Genomic DNA, 15,379 nt, shown 5'->3' with positions numbered 1-15,379 from the left:
TGTGGAGTCTCTAGTTAAGAATAACTGAACATAAATAGTGCAGAGCACCGTGAATGAGGACCAGCAGAAAGAAATCTGTGAGAGCACGAGGTAGTTTTAAACCAATTTTAAACAACACTTCTTACTATTCTTAAAGTAATAGACAAGCTTGAAAATCCCTACAAGGGAAAGAAACTATCAAATGACCTAGCAAGTTTGAAAAAATGATCAGGGTACAACTAACTTCTAGACATGAGCAACTTAGTAATTGTAATGATAGACTCACAGATTGAAGAGAATAAACGAAGTAGAAGTTAGAACAGAAGAAAATACACAGATTTCATTTCAGAGAATCCAATAGATGAATAATTTGTAGGCCCTATTAAGAATCAGGGAGGATAGACTGAGAAGTGTGTTTAATTGGGGTTCCAGGAAGGAAGAGAGATTACGGGACAGAGAATATGATGAGATAATGATTAAAATTTTTATAGAACAGATGAGACACCCATCCCCCAAAAGAAAAAAACAAAACCGACATGTAGACAATGTAGTGATTGATACAGCAACCAAAGGAGAAAAATCAAGAGAGGATGAAATGAAGGTAACTTTTAAGACAAAAAACAAGACAGGTTTTTCTAAATGAAATTCTCACAGATGATCCTGGAAGGAAAGTAATGCCCAACGGGAAGAGTGAGATGTACCGCAATGAGAAATAAAGAAAGTGGCAATTCCAAGCAAATGTAAAAGACTAATAATGTTGGCAATGGGGAGGAGGCTGAAAAATGGATAAGATTAAATATGTATAAACAATAACATTGAATTAGTGCAGAGGGGTAAAGTTTTGTTTAACTTGGTGAACCCTGCATGTTGTTATTTTTTAAGGGTTATTCCTAAGGAATAGAAACAATATATTCTGTGATAATAGAGGGGGGAAATTGAATGATTTAAAAACAATAAAATAAAAAGAGATAAGAAAGGAGATTAAAAAAAAAACACATGCCAGGACAGTAGGGAATAGCACAATATGAGATGATATATTTAAAGTCAAATATATTGGCATTCATAGTAAATGTAAGTTTACTAAACACTCTAGTTAAAACAAAAATATATCAGATTTTAAATAGACTAACACAAAAAAGTTAGAGAAAAAGGTCACTTCATAGTTATAAAAGTTCAATTTTGTTCAAAGATACTGCATTTTTAATTTACATCTTAACATAATCACAAAAAATACAAAACAAAAATTGACAGGACTATGAGAAATAGCCAAATCTGTAAACATAATAGAGAATTTTAGCACATCCTCTTAGTAATTGACAGCTAAGCAGACACAAAAATCAGTAAGGATTAGAATTTTGAACACAATTTGGAATGTGGTCTATGTATGACTGTTATAAATAAAATACTGCAGCTAGCTAATACATATTTGACTTCAAAATTTTTGAAAGATTGGCCACATCTGGGACTTTAAAGTAAGTCTCAATAAATGTCAAAGGATTGAACTTGTCTAAAGCAGGTAGCACAATTCAGTTAAACTAGAAATATGAATGAAAAGATAGATAGAAAATCTCCATGTATTTGGAAATTTAAAAAAAATCTGCTCTAGCCCAACTGGCATGGCTCAGTGGTTGAGCACTGACCTATGAATCAAGAGGTTACAGTTCGATTCCGAATGAGGGTCATGCAGGAGGCAGACAATTAATGATTCTCTATCATCATTGATGTTTCTATATCTCTCTTTCCTCCCTTCCTCTCTGAAATCAATAAAAATATATATTTTTTTAAAATAAAAATCTGCTTCTAGTATTTATGTAGGCCCCCCAAAATAGAAATGTTTTGAAGTGAATGATAATAAATATTATACAAACTTGTATATATAGCTAAAGTATTATTTACAGAAAAATGTATAACTTTAAATACATACATTAAAAAAAGAAAAGATAAAAATAACTGAGCTAAATAATAAGCATCTCTTTCCAGAAATTACAAAGGTAAAATAAAGTTAAACCAATCAAAAGGAAGTAATAATATGAAGAAATTAATGAGACAGGAAATAAACATACAGTAGAGAAGTTCAACAAAATAAAAACTTCATTCTTACAAAAGGTGAATAATGTTGACAGATATCAAGTAAAATTGACCAAGAAAAAGGCATAAATAATTAATATAGAAAATGTAAAATGGGACTTTACTACAGATGTGGTTGACATTAGAAAAATGTGTAATTATTATGAACAACTTATCCTAAGTAAAAATAAATCAGTGTTAATTTGTGTTCATTAAAAACATCTGAAAGATCCAGAGGAGGGCGTGCTGTACAGAGAAGACTTCTTTTTTACCTCCCTGACAACATAAATACATTTCTAGGAAAATATTACTTATCAACACTGAGCCAAGAAGAGAACCAAGAACCTAATAAAAAGATATCTACAAAAAGCCTCTAGCAAACATCACACTAAAGAGCAGGACACCTAAATTTCCCTTTGAGATAAGAAAAAACAAGATACCTGCTGTTACTCCTTCTCTCTAGCACTGTGCGGGAGGTCCTATCCTGTGCAAAGTTCAGAGTTCAGGAAAAGTGAAGCAGAAGATATGAAGATTGGGAAGAAAGGAACAAAAATTGTGATTCATAGACAATATGCTTGTATATGTAGAAAAAACTTAAAAAAAAATATACAGATACGTTGCTAGAATTAAGCAAGGCTGTTTGGGGAAAAAATCAGTTACATTTCTGTATACGTACCAGCAACAACAGAAAATGAAACTTATAAAAAGAAACCATTGGCAATAATGTAGGAACTATGAAGAACCAAGAAATAACTCTTTCCAAAAGTATGTAAGTCACCACAGTGCATTATTTTCCTTTACCAGGATATTTGTATTTTTCTGGTTGGATCTGGTCCTTATAACCATATAAATGAGTGACTCCTATCCCAATATCATTTAGTAGAGCCTTCGTTCAGTTGATATGCTGAGGTTTGCTTGGTGGATACAGTACGGAAGAGACTGATCTCTTCTTTCTGGCAGCCTAATATCTACTGCAGTAGGAATTCTGTTGTGGGCCAGCACATCTTAATTGTTCATGTCCATTTTGAAAAGTCAGGATTCTTGATTTCTAATTTGTAGGCATGTTGTTTTCATAAATGAGGTGGAGCCTGTAAGCTTCTTTCTTATAAGCTCTCAGATTTAGGTTTATTTAAGTACCTACGTTCCCAAAGACTGTTATTGTGGAGACGTACAAAAAACATGTCAATTATTTTTTTCCTTTGGCATAGAAATTGAACCATTCATCTGAAATGGCCGATGAATAAGCAAAGGCTTATAATAGAATACATTTCTATTTTTAGTGTTTAAGCCTTTCTTTAAAACGAGTAGCATTGTTTCTTTAAAGTAGAAAGCTATTTCCATCCTATTAAAGCATGAAATAGCCCTAACGGGTTTAGCTCAGTGGATAGAGTGTCGGCCTATCCACTGAAGGGTCCCAAGTTTGATTCCGGTCAAGGGCATGTACCTTGGTTGCGGGGACATCCCCAGTAGTGGGTGTGCAGGAAGCAGCTGATAGGTGTTTCTCTCTCATCGATGTTTCTAACTCTCTATCTCTCTCCCCTCCTCTCTGTAAAAAATCAATAAAATATATATTTTTAAAAAGCATGAAATAAATTATTTTAGATCACATCTTTTAGTTACAGTATTTCTCTTAGTTTCTTTGGGTTAAAAAAATCAGAGATTATACTTAAAATTTTAAATCAGATCTGAAATTTGTCTTCTCTTTTTAGAAATGTTAAATAAAGTGAATAAACATGCTTTTAAAAACAGCTGAGCTAATAAGGTAGTAAAAGAGATTGTCAGAGGCCATTAACCAAGGGTGAGGGGAGTGACTGGAACCCAAGAGTAAATTAACCCTGGGGTATGGGTGGGATATTGTCAGCCAGAGTTTTCTTGGGTCTTAGGCCTTTGGCTTTAATGTCCAGGTGGTGACAGGGGTTTGTCTAAGGGGGGGAGCGGGACCTGGGTTTTCCTTCATACATCCAAGTAAAGCCTGCACTACGGCCCGCGGGCCACATGCAAATACAAATACTGTATTTGTTCCCGTTTTGTTTTTTTACTTCAAAATAAGATATGTGCAGTGTGCACAGGAATTTGTTCATAGCTTTTTTTTAAACTATAGTCCAGCCCTCCAACGGTCTGAGGGACAGTGAACTGGCCCCCTGTTTAAAAAATTTGAGGACTCCTGGGCCCTGCACCCTGGAAGGTCCACACCCTCCATGAAAGGACTGACTGGTAGCAAGGGCTGGTAACCTGTGGAGCTTATCTGTGTTGTCCCGAAGCTGGGGAGGCAAAGTCTCCTGAGAATATTAACAGGAGGTCCGTGCTGGTTGTAAAAAAGCAGTCTAGATCCTGGTTGAAGCAAAGATAGAACCGCTCGGCAGGAACTGCTCCACGACTAAGCCCCGACAGGACTGCCACTATTAAAGTCCCACTAAAGGTATGGCACAAAATCATTATTAAAGGCATAAAAGTGGGTAATAAAAAACATTAATAACTTAAACAAATAGAATAAGTTAAAGGACTGATTATACAGCTGGTTAGATTCAGCTTATGATAAAATTTTTTTTGAGTATTTTGGAAGTATATAAAGAAAAAGAACTAACTTCTTACAGATACAGTTTGTGTGTGTGTGTGCGCGCGCTAACATTCCAGGAATTTCCATCATTCAGAGACACATATATGTTTGCATACCCTTTGTTCTAGTCAACAAGTTTCAGCACACGCCTTTGGACTCTGTGCAGCCACATATAACAAGCTCAGAAACAACCAACACACCCATGGAGTCGGAGAGTGAAGGGGCTCTTTTGATAAATACAGTTTATTTCATTTAGAAATAGAAGACCTAGGGATTTCGAATGCAAAGTCTAGTTTTCCACATTTTTCTTTCAAGTTTGTATCACATATTGCTCATGGATGGCTTGAGATAATCCCGCCTTCTTTCCCCTTCCCTTGTTCCTGAGCAGAGGTATCCTTTCCCTCTTATAAGAGACAGGCCCAGGGAGTCACTGTCTGCCCTAAGTCACAAGGCCAGCAAGTGGCAGGGCCAACAGGTGCCTCGTTTCTAATCTGGTATTCGATTTCTAATTCCAAGCCCTGTTGTTGTGTAGTCCATGTTTAGAGGAACTTGAAGAAGAGCCACATTACAAACACCCAGGAGAAAAGTTAAAGAAATGGAAATGATTTTGTCTGAGGACAGACTTACTAGCCTCAAATGATATTTGTTACACAACATGGAGCAGATGCTGTCCCTTTTTTGCTTAAGAAGATATAAGCTTTAACACTTAAGAAGGGTTTAGGTTGTATGCAAAGAAACCATTTCCTACAGTGAGAGTTTTGCCTGGAAAAGGGTCTGAGGGCTAAGTCCCCTTCTCAAGTGATCTTTTTTTTTTTTAATCTTTATTGTTGAAAGTATTACATATGTCCCCCCCCCCCCCCCCCACACACACACACATACACTAGTGTGTGTGTGTCCATCCTGGGTCACATAAGAAGTTATTTTTATGGATCATATAGAACAAATTCTCTGATGACAGTGCAGTTAAATGAGGAATTACCTATGATAGTTCAACCCTCCATGTTCTCAGAAAGTTAATGACACTACCACCACACAAGTCTAAAAGATCATATGGGAATTAGAAAATACTTACAACTGAAAATGAAAATACTGTGTGCTGGAGCTTGTTAGGGTGAAGCTACAATAGTACTTAAAGGGAAATTTATTGCCTTAAAGATTTGCTACAGAAAAAATAGGCCTAAAAATGAATAAATGTAATATCAAGAAGTTTGAACAAAATAAACCAATAGAAGCTGGAGGAAGGAATAATGAGAATTATATAGCTTGGATCACAAACCCAAAAGCTGGTTTGGGAGTTGACATTGATATTGAATCAGCAATTTATAATAGCTAAGACATGGAAACAACCTTAGTGTCCATTAACAAATGAATGGATGAAGAAGCTGTGGGACACACTCGCACACACGCGAGCGCGCACACACACTGGAATATTACCTATATACTAGAGGCCCGGTGCACGACATTTGTGCACTGGGGTTGGGGGAGGTTCCCTGACCAGCCACTCATCCTGACCCACTGTGCCTGCAACTGCTGCTCGGTAGCACTGCCGTGGAGTCAGGAGAGGCTCCTGCTGCTGAAGCTGCACTCGCCAGCTGTGAGCCTGGCTTCTGGCTGAGGGGCTCTCCCCCTGTGGGAGTGCACTGACCACCAGGGGGCAGGTCCTGCATTGATGTCTGCCCTTTGGTGGTCAGAGCACATCATAGTGACCAGTGGTTCAGCTGTTTGGTTGATTTGCATATTACCCTTTTATTATATAGGATATAAAAGTCTAAGTGACTGAACAACTGGTCAACCAGCCGCTATGATGTGCACTGACCACCAGGGGGAAGACACTCAATGCAGGAGCTGCCTCCTGGTGGTCAGTGCGCTCCCACAGGGGGAGTGCCACTCAGCTAGAAGCGGAGCTCATGGCTGGCCAGTGCAGCTGCTGTAGCAGCAGGAGCCTCTCCTGACTCCACCAGTGCTACCGAGCAGTGGTGGCAGGCATGCGCAATGGGCTGGGATGAGCGCGAGTGGCACAGCATGAGCCCTCAGGGGGTGTCTGACTGACAGCTTAGTCCCACTCTTGGTCAGCCAGCTTCTGGCTGAGGGGCACTCCCCCTGTGGGAGTGCACTGACCACCAGGGGGCAGGTCCTGCATTGATGTCTGCCCTTTGGTGGTCAGAGCACATCATAGTGACCAGTGGTTCAGCTGTTTGGTTGATTTGCATATTACCCTTTTATTATATAGGATATAAAAGTCTAAGTGACTGAACAACTGGTCAACCAGCCGCTATGATGTGCACTGACCACCAGGGGGAATTCACTGGAACCATTGAGTAACAGGTGTTCTTTTTCAACAGGCATTGCTAAGCTATAGCAATGCAGTTTCAGAGCTGTTAGTAGCTGTATTTAACACCTTTAGGAGAGAAGCAGACTTGCCCTGGCTGTTTTGGTTCCATGAATAGAGTGTCGGCCTGTGGACTGAAGGATCCCAGGTTCAATTCTGTTCAAGAGCATGTACCTTGATTGCGGGCACATCCCCAGTAAGGAGTGTGCAGGAGTACCTGCCACTTGGCACACTGCTACATCCCTCAGGGGATGTCTGACTGCTGGTTTAGGCCAGTCCCTCAGGCCAGGCAGGGATCCGGCCTAAACTGGCATCCGGACATCCCAAAAGGGTCCTAGATTGCAAGAGGGTGCAGGCCAGGCTGAGGGACACCCTCCCACCCCTGCCGTTCATGCACGAATTCATGTACTGGGCCTCTAGTTCAGCTATAAAAAGGAAGAATTCCTGCTTTTTGTGACAACATGAATGGACTTTTTTTTAGGGCATTGTGCTAAGTGAAATAAGTCAAAAAGACAATTACTGTATGATCTCCAAATCTTAACGAAAAAATCTCATCTTGTAGAAAAAGTGATTAGATTTGAGGTTACCATAGGCAGAGGGGGAGGAGGAAGGGGAATTGGAAGAAGGTGGTGAAAAGGTACAAAGTTCCAGTTGTAAGGTAAATAAGTACTAGTGATGTAAAGTACAACACAATGACATGATGACTGCTGTGTGATACATATGAAAGTTAAGAGAGTAAATCCTGAGTTCTCATCACAAGAAAAAATTTTCTCCTCTTTTTTTTAAATAACTCTTTATTGTTCAGATTATTACAGTTGTTCCTCTTTTTCCCCCCCATAGCTTCTCTCCACCCAGTTCCCACCCCACCCTTTGCCCTTACCCCCCCCACCACTGTCCTCATCCATAGGTTTGTCCCAGAGGCTCCTTACACTATCTTGTTATGTTTGGATTCTGTTTTGTTTTTGCTTTTCCAGTTGGGTGTTTTTTACTTCTTCGTATTTTAAATCTTTGACTTGATCCTTGGGATCCTCTTGTCTGCTGTTGGATCTCTGTATATTATTCTTTATTTCAGTCAGTGTATGCTTAATTTCTAGTTGGTCCTTTTTCATATCCTCGAGGGTCTCACTAAATTTATCGGTGGTTTCTAGAAAATTCTTGAAAAACCTTATAACCGTGGTTTTGAACTCTATATCCAGTCGTTTGCTTTCCTCCATTTCTGTCATTTGTGATCTGTTTCTTTGTCTCCGCATTTTTTATGCTTCCCTGTGTTGATAGAGTGGCTTTCTGTGCTAGGTGTCCTATAGGGCCCAGTGGCTCAGCCTCCCCAATTACCTGGGGTGGACACTCTTGGTGCACTCCTTTGTGGGCTTTGTGCACAGTCTTGTTGTAGGTAAGCCTTGATTGTTGTAGGTATCACTGGGAGGCATTGACCTCCAGGCCAATTGTCTGTGAGAATCAGCTGTGTCTACAGTGGGAGAACTTCTGTGCTGAAAGCACCATTATGGGGTAAGACTTGCTTCAGTTGGGCTTTGGTGCTCCCTGAGTCTGCCCCCTGAGGGTGTCCCTTATGAATCTGAGGAGTTGTAATCTGGATGCTCCCAATCTGACCACTTGGTACACAGGCTCTTGGATCTCTAAAGAGGTGCTAATTTAGCCTCTGCCTGAGGCTACGCAGCAGGAGCTATGGAGACATCTACAGATTCCTCTTCTTTCTTTGGGTTTGGAGGTGCCCAGATGAGGCCCAGCTGTGAAGCAGTACAAGCTGCTGTGGGGCCTTGGGCCTTCTCTTGGAAGTTCTGGGTCTTTCTGACCCATCTGCAGTTTGTTAGGTAATTTTAGATCTCAAAGGGCCAGCCCATTCATATGCAAAAGCCTCAGCTTGGGTGGGGCGGGATCTCAGGGAATCAACAGGGTAGAGCAAATAGCTATGGCTGATCCTCAGTCCTGCCCTAAGAGGTCCAGGGTCTCAGTGTCCTGGTAATGGCTGCAAGCACCTCGGAGAGAAAGCCGCCCTCGAGTTCTGCCCACTGCTAGACAGTCCAGTTTCTCCCGGATGAGTCTGGGTCCCCAGAGACTTGCCCGGCACTGGAGTCAAGGCCGTAGGGAGTTTGTGCCTCCCTCCCAATTGCGAAAGACACCAGCGTCCTCCGTTGCCAGCCCCTTTCCGCGCATTCGAGCCTCTGTACCTCTGCACTTTACTTCTGCGCCTCCTTTGAGTCTCAGTGTGCTTTTCTCTTTTTTTCTAGTTGTAGAATTTCCACTCAGCCAGCCTTTCTGTGGTTCTGCATGATATCTGTTTTGTCTTTTAGTTGTATTTTTGAAGTGGTTGTTCGGGGCAGCAATTTCAGGTGTTTACCTATACCGCCATCTTAGTTTTCCCTTTTCCCCTTTTTTGTTTTGTTTTTGTATCTATATGCAATGATGGATATTAACTAAACCTGTTGTGGTAGTCATTTCATGATATATGTAAGTCAAATCATCATGCTGTACACCTTAAACTTATACAGTGATCTATTTTAATTATATCTCAAAAATGGAAAAAAAATGGAATCAGTTAAAAATGAGCTCTAACTCCCTCTACCCCCCAAAACATATGTTGAAACACTAGAGATCTGACAGTTTTTATACAGGAGAGTACTAAATCTACCAAGAACAGAGTGAAAGGGATGATCTTTAGCTCATTTTATGAGACTCGAGTGACCTTGCTACCAAGACTATATAAGAACAGTCTGAGAATGACCTCTAACTCTCTTCACTTAAAGGGAACACATGGAAATCCCATATAAAAATGTGAGCAAAACAAATCTAGTGATATATTAAAAAGGGCTCACCATCAAGAAGGGTTTATAGCATAAGAACAGTCTTTGAGTTAACATAATATGTATTACTGTAATGCAGTCCATTTCAGATTAGAGAAAATGTGAAGTGGTAAAGAAAAAGCATTTGCTAAAATTTAGTAACCAGTTGTTAAAGAAAAGATAACTAGGAATGTAAGATAGCTTAACCTGAGAAGACGCTTCTACCAAAAAGCTGTTGTCTAGTAGTGAAATGTTAGGAAATGGCAAACAGATGAGACCAGGAAGCTCCCTCTCCCACCCTGTCAACACTGCTGCAGGGTCTTCTCAAACAAGAAAAAAGATGAGGGAGAGTATGGCTTGAAACATTTTCTTTTTTCATAGGTGATTGTTTTTTAAACTAAGAAAATTCAAGAAAACATACAAACTCTTAGATTTGACAATAGTTTAGCATAGTATCTGGATAAATGAGTGCAGGAATGAATAACTTTGCTGGTTGTCTATAGCTAGAAGTAGAAAAAGTAATTTACAAAAGCTATCTTTTCTAGTACATTAAAAAAAAATCTTAATTACAACAGAAAAGATGGGTAAGACTTATAGGGAAGACCTTAAAAAGCTATTTGCAAATTTGAAAGAATGTAGAGCTTTACCATACTATATTCATTTTTGAGAAGCTCCCATAGTGTGCAGGGTTAGTTCTCCCTATGTTCATCTGTAAATTCAGATTCAAATAAAAATCATAGTAGAATTTTTTTAAGGGAATGCATAGGCCAAAAATGTGTGATGACCAGGGCATAGATAAATATACTGATGGTACAAAGTGTGAGTCCAGTAACAGATCCCGGCATATTTCAGACTTGATGGGATAGAGGTTGCATTTAAGTAATGGGGAGCAATGTGGAAGAAGATAGAACAGCCAGGAAATGGTGCTGGATAATTAAACTGATGGGGAAAAGTTTTATCATGATTTCCTGTCATATGGCAAAGTAAATCCCAGGTGATTAAAAAAACTAGCTATGAAAAGCATTACTGAGGTTTTTAGAAAAAAATAACTTCTAAACAGTAAAATGACTTCTGTTATAGTGGCTGTCTCCCATCCCAATGGTTGGAACCTGAGTGGCTGGGGGATTGGGATAAGGGAGATTTTTCACTTTGTATGAGTTTTTTTTTGTGTGCGTGAAAGTTTTCTCATTTTATTTTGTTGATTTTTTTAGTGAGAGAGGAAGGAAGACATAGAGAGAAACATTGATTGGTTGCCTCCCGAATCTACCTCAAACCGGGGTGAAATGTGCAACCTGGTTATGTGCCCTGACTGGGAATCTAACCTGTGAACTTCTGGTGCACAGGGCGATGCATCAGCCAGCAGAGCCACATTGGCCGGGGTTGTATTCTGTTTTGACTCATAGAAATGTTTTGACTCATAGAAATGTAAAGGGTGTCCCAAAATTCAAGCAAGATTTGAATTTTGCGTGAGCATTAACAACAACAACAAAAAATAAAAACCTAATTTTACTTGTTTTATTGGATCAGATTCTAATATCTGTTGCCCTTTGATTTCAATCCCTTCAATTTGAGAAGCATTACCAAGTACCAATTATGACCCAGGAGCAGGGACAATGAAGACCAATGAAGACCATGGCTTTGCGTATGTGCCAGCAAAGCCGTGGAGGCCATTTACCCGATGAGCTATTCTATACCTAACCCTATACTGTATACTTTATGAATCAATGAAAAATTTACAATTTTTAATTATAAACCTGTGTTTTCTATCAAAATTACTTTTTGCGTGAATTTTGGGACACCCTCTATTTCTTCTATCCAACATAAATGAGTAATTATTTAAATTTGAAGGATAGTGACACTTTTTTCTTTTAAAAAAAGTGAACATTCTCTTTATGACTCTGAGGCAGTAGCTATGAAACAAGAATGACAAACCATAAGGCAAATATTAGTAAAGTGGACTACATTGATAGTGTAATTAATAGTTGATATATTATACATTGGTTGGAAAAGAAACCACAGATTGCAGCACAACTAAAACAAATGATTAATATCAAAATATGTAAAGGTCAGCTACAAAGAGGAAAAAAACTGATGCAAAAATGAGCAAAGGGCTATGAACAGTAACATCGTAAAGAAATCTGAAAGGCAGTAAATAAGATGCAATGTCACATTCATTTGATTGGCACCATGACTCAAGTTTGACTACAGTAGGAAATGTTGGCAGACATGTGGGGGCTTTGTGTTGCTGCCCCTTTGGGGAGCAGTTTGGCAACATCTGGCATACAGCCTTGCCCACCCTGTCCCAGCAGGTCCAGCTCTAGGTCTGTCATAGAGAAATGTGTACACAGGCACAGAGAACCTGGAAAACGTGCCACACGATAGTTCTTTGTGAATAGCATAAATTTGTAAAACCTAAATGTCTGTCATTTCCATTTCCATTTGTGGTCTAGTTACATAATATAGAATTAAAATGAACTAAAGCTATGTTTGTTTATGGAAATGAATCTCAAAAACTAAGTTTAATTGTTTAAATATGTCCCATAATACCTGCAGTAGTGTCATTTATATAACACTCATCAGCACTCAAAGCTACACTATATTTTATTTGTTGAGACATATGTTTGTAATGTAAGCATAAATATGTATGCACGTGCTACATTCCAGGTGCTGAGAGAGAGTTTTATTTTTATTTTAAAATATATTTTTATTTATTTCAGAGAGGAAGGGAAAGGGAGAGAGCGAGATAGAAACATTAATGATAAGAGAGAGACATTGATTAGCTGCTTCTTGCATGCCCCACACTGGGGATCGAGCCTGCAACTCAAGCATGTGCCCTGACTGTGAATCAAACTGTGACCTCCTGGTTCATAGGTCGATGATGCTCAACCACTGAGCCTCGCTGGCCAGGCTGAGAGTTTTAAAAATATCTGAAGTAGCCCTGGCCAGCGTGGGTCTGTTCTATTCCTGGTCAGGGCACCTACCCAAATTGTAGGTTTGGTCTCTGGTCCAGGCACATGTGGGAGACAACCTGTCGATGTTTCACTCTCACATTGATGTTTCTCTTTCTTTCTCTCCCTCTCCTTTTCTCTCTCTCTCAAACCAATAAAAGCATGTCTTTGGGTGAGGATTTTTAAAAAATCTATAAAAATCAGAAATAAATGTGGTAAAATGTTTGGATCTGATAAACCTTTATCAGAGGCAGTAGGGTGGTAGATAAATGGATGTTCATGATATTTTTCTTAATCTTTTGTATATTAGATGGTGGTCCTGATACAACCGTATATGTAAGGGACTCTATTTCGTTGTCATTCTGTTTTAGTTTTGTGCCTTACTGGTGGGTAATCTTGTGCCCAAGAAATCTGTCTGGGGACTTGTTCTCTGTGACACCTCCTGCCCCATGGCTTTTCTGAGAGCCCTCATGTGGCCCATGGCAGAATAGCTCGTTCGTTAGTGATGAGACCGAGCTCTGGGGTGCTGTTGAGGGTTCTTTTGTAAAGCCTACCTCATCCCAATTGCCAAATTGGACTGATTTGGCCAAACTGGACTAGACTTGTCTGGCTACATGACTTAGATATATTCCATGTATGAAGAATTTGGAGTTTTAACTTTCTTTTGTCCCCTAAATCCTTACCCCCCTGGGAACAGAAGGAAAGCCATTCTCTCAGGACCCTCCAGGTAGGCCAGGGAGTTTCAGCCAGCTGAGCTTGGGAGTGATCCCCAAGCCTCTGGGTCGCTTCCTGCTTCCTTCCATCATGGGGCCTTCACCTTTCTACTTTACACTCTTAAATACACTAGCAACAGTAAGTAAAAATACATACTGTGTTTCAGAATTAACAGAACATAGGTGCTTTGTGGTCAGCCCATACAGGATATATGGCGGACATGCACCTTCTCTACCAACCTGGGCATGGCCTATGGAAAATCCAGTGGGGATTTCAGAAGCAAAGCACCCTGAATGATGATCTTGAGAGCACATTGTGAGGCATCACTGGCTTTATCATTCCTGTGAATCAGAGGTTTCCCATGATGTTCCCACCCAAGCTGACCCTGCAGAGCAGCAGGAAGGCTGGCTTTTACTTAGATTTCTTTGCTGTTTGTGGTGATACGATCTTAGCCTTAAATGTTTTAGTGTATTACTCCTTAAGACTAGGGCTTTTTACTTTTCTCTGAAAGATTTCTTTTTAAAAAATTCTAACCTAGGAATTAGTGGTGGGGATGTAATTCCTTTTTAGAGCAACCCATTATGCATAAGTTTGGAAGACACATTTGCGCTGCTATCAAACATACACTTGTGTGTATTGCCAAGGGAAATGCTCTCCCAAGCTGGCCTTTCTTGATTCTGAGCTCCGGACAGAGAATATATTTTTGTAGCCCATGTTTGCCTAACTTGAGTAAGATTCAAGGCTAATTTTCAACTTTGGCTTTTCTGCCTAAACCACAGGCTGCAGAGGCCACACAGTGGTCGGCTGGACAGGCCCGCTTTATAGTAGCTGGTGAACCTGCAGCGCCGTGGGAGGCCACCCCTCAAGCGCAGAGTTGTTGGGAAGCCGCTTGCAGCTTATGGAGACTCGATAGGGTGACTCAGGCCCCTGTTGTTGTGCTTCCTCTGGAGAAGGGGGGTGTTTTACAGGAATTTTGTCGTCTGAATAGACCGAGTATAGGGATGATAATATAGTTTTTGTACCCAAGTTGTGTCCACATTAGTGAAGTTCTGAGAGGTCTTTGTGAGGACGTGGAGTTTCAGTTGGAGATGCTCACTCACCAAGAAATGGAGGTTGACCATAGAATATTTCAGGCCTTCTTGTCTCTGCCTTCCCACCCTATGGATCCCTTCAGGGCTAAGCAAGGCAGTTTCCTTTTCAACACTTAGCTTGTAAGTGTATTCCTGGAAGGATTAATCTGGGGCAGCCTCTTGACTATCATACTAGTCAATGAGAGCGCCCTGGCTGTGTGTGGATCATGCTGTCAGAACCCATGGCCAGAGGTGAGAATCTGCTTGTCCAGGTCTAAGTTTCCATGAGCATACCTCAGACTTCATTTGCAGAAGTTCCAACCGAAATGAAGACTTTGCTTGGTTCTGTAGACCCAGGGTGATAAGCTGGGAGCAGTATCATACTGCAGCTGACGGAGTTACCACCATGGAAAGCACATACGTGAAGTTCCTGTCAGAAGAGCATTAAACCCTCTTCCTGCAAGGGTTTTATTAGAAAGGCACGATGCAGTAATGTGCTTGTTTTGCGATGACTGATTTTTCTTACAACATAATGCTGAGACATTTAAAACAGTCTCCTCAGTTCCTTCTTTAAATGCCCTATAGTCAAAATTTAGATTTCATTATTGTTTAGAAATTCCTACTCTGTTTCTCTTTCTCACTCCCACTGAAAGAGGAATCTCAACTTCTAAGCCAATGGCAAGCCTGGACCCGGCCTGGATGCTGTGTCTAGAGATTTTGGGAGGGGGGATATGCTGGGGAGGATGGTTCACCTCTCCTGCTCCTCTCTCTTTGTCTCCTTTCCACTTTCCTTTACCTACCGTCTTATACTTACACTAGGGGCCCGGTGCACGAAATTTGTGCACTGGGTGGGGGTGAGGGGGAGTGTCCCTCAGCCCAGCCTGCCCCCTCTCACATACTGGGAGCCCTCAGGCACT

This window comes from Myotis davidii, unplaced genomic scaffold, assembly GCF_000327345.1.
Source record: "Myotis davidii unplaced genomic scaffold, ASM32734v1 scaffold608, whole genome shotgun sequence".
NCBI lineage: Eukaryota > Metazoa > Chordata > Mammalia > Chiroptera > Vespertilionidae > Myotis > Myotis davidii.
The sequence above is the reverse complement of the archived record's forward strand: the minus strand, read 5'-3'. Positions refer to the sequence as shown.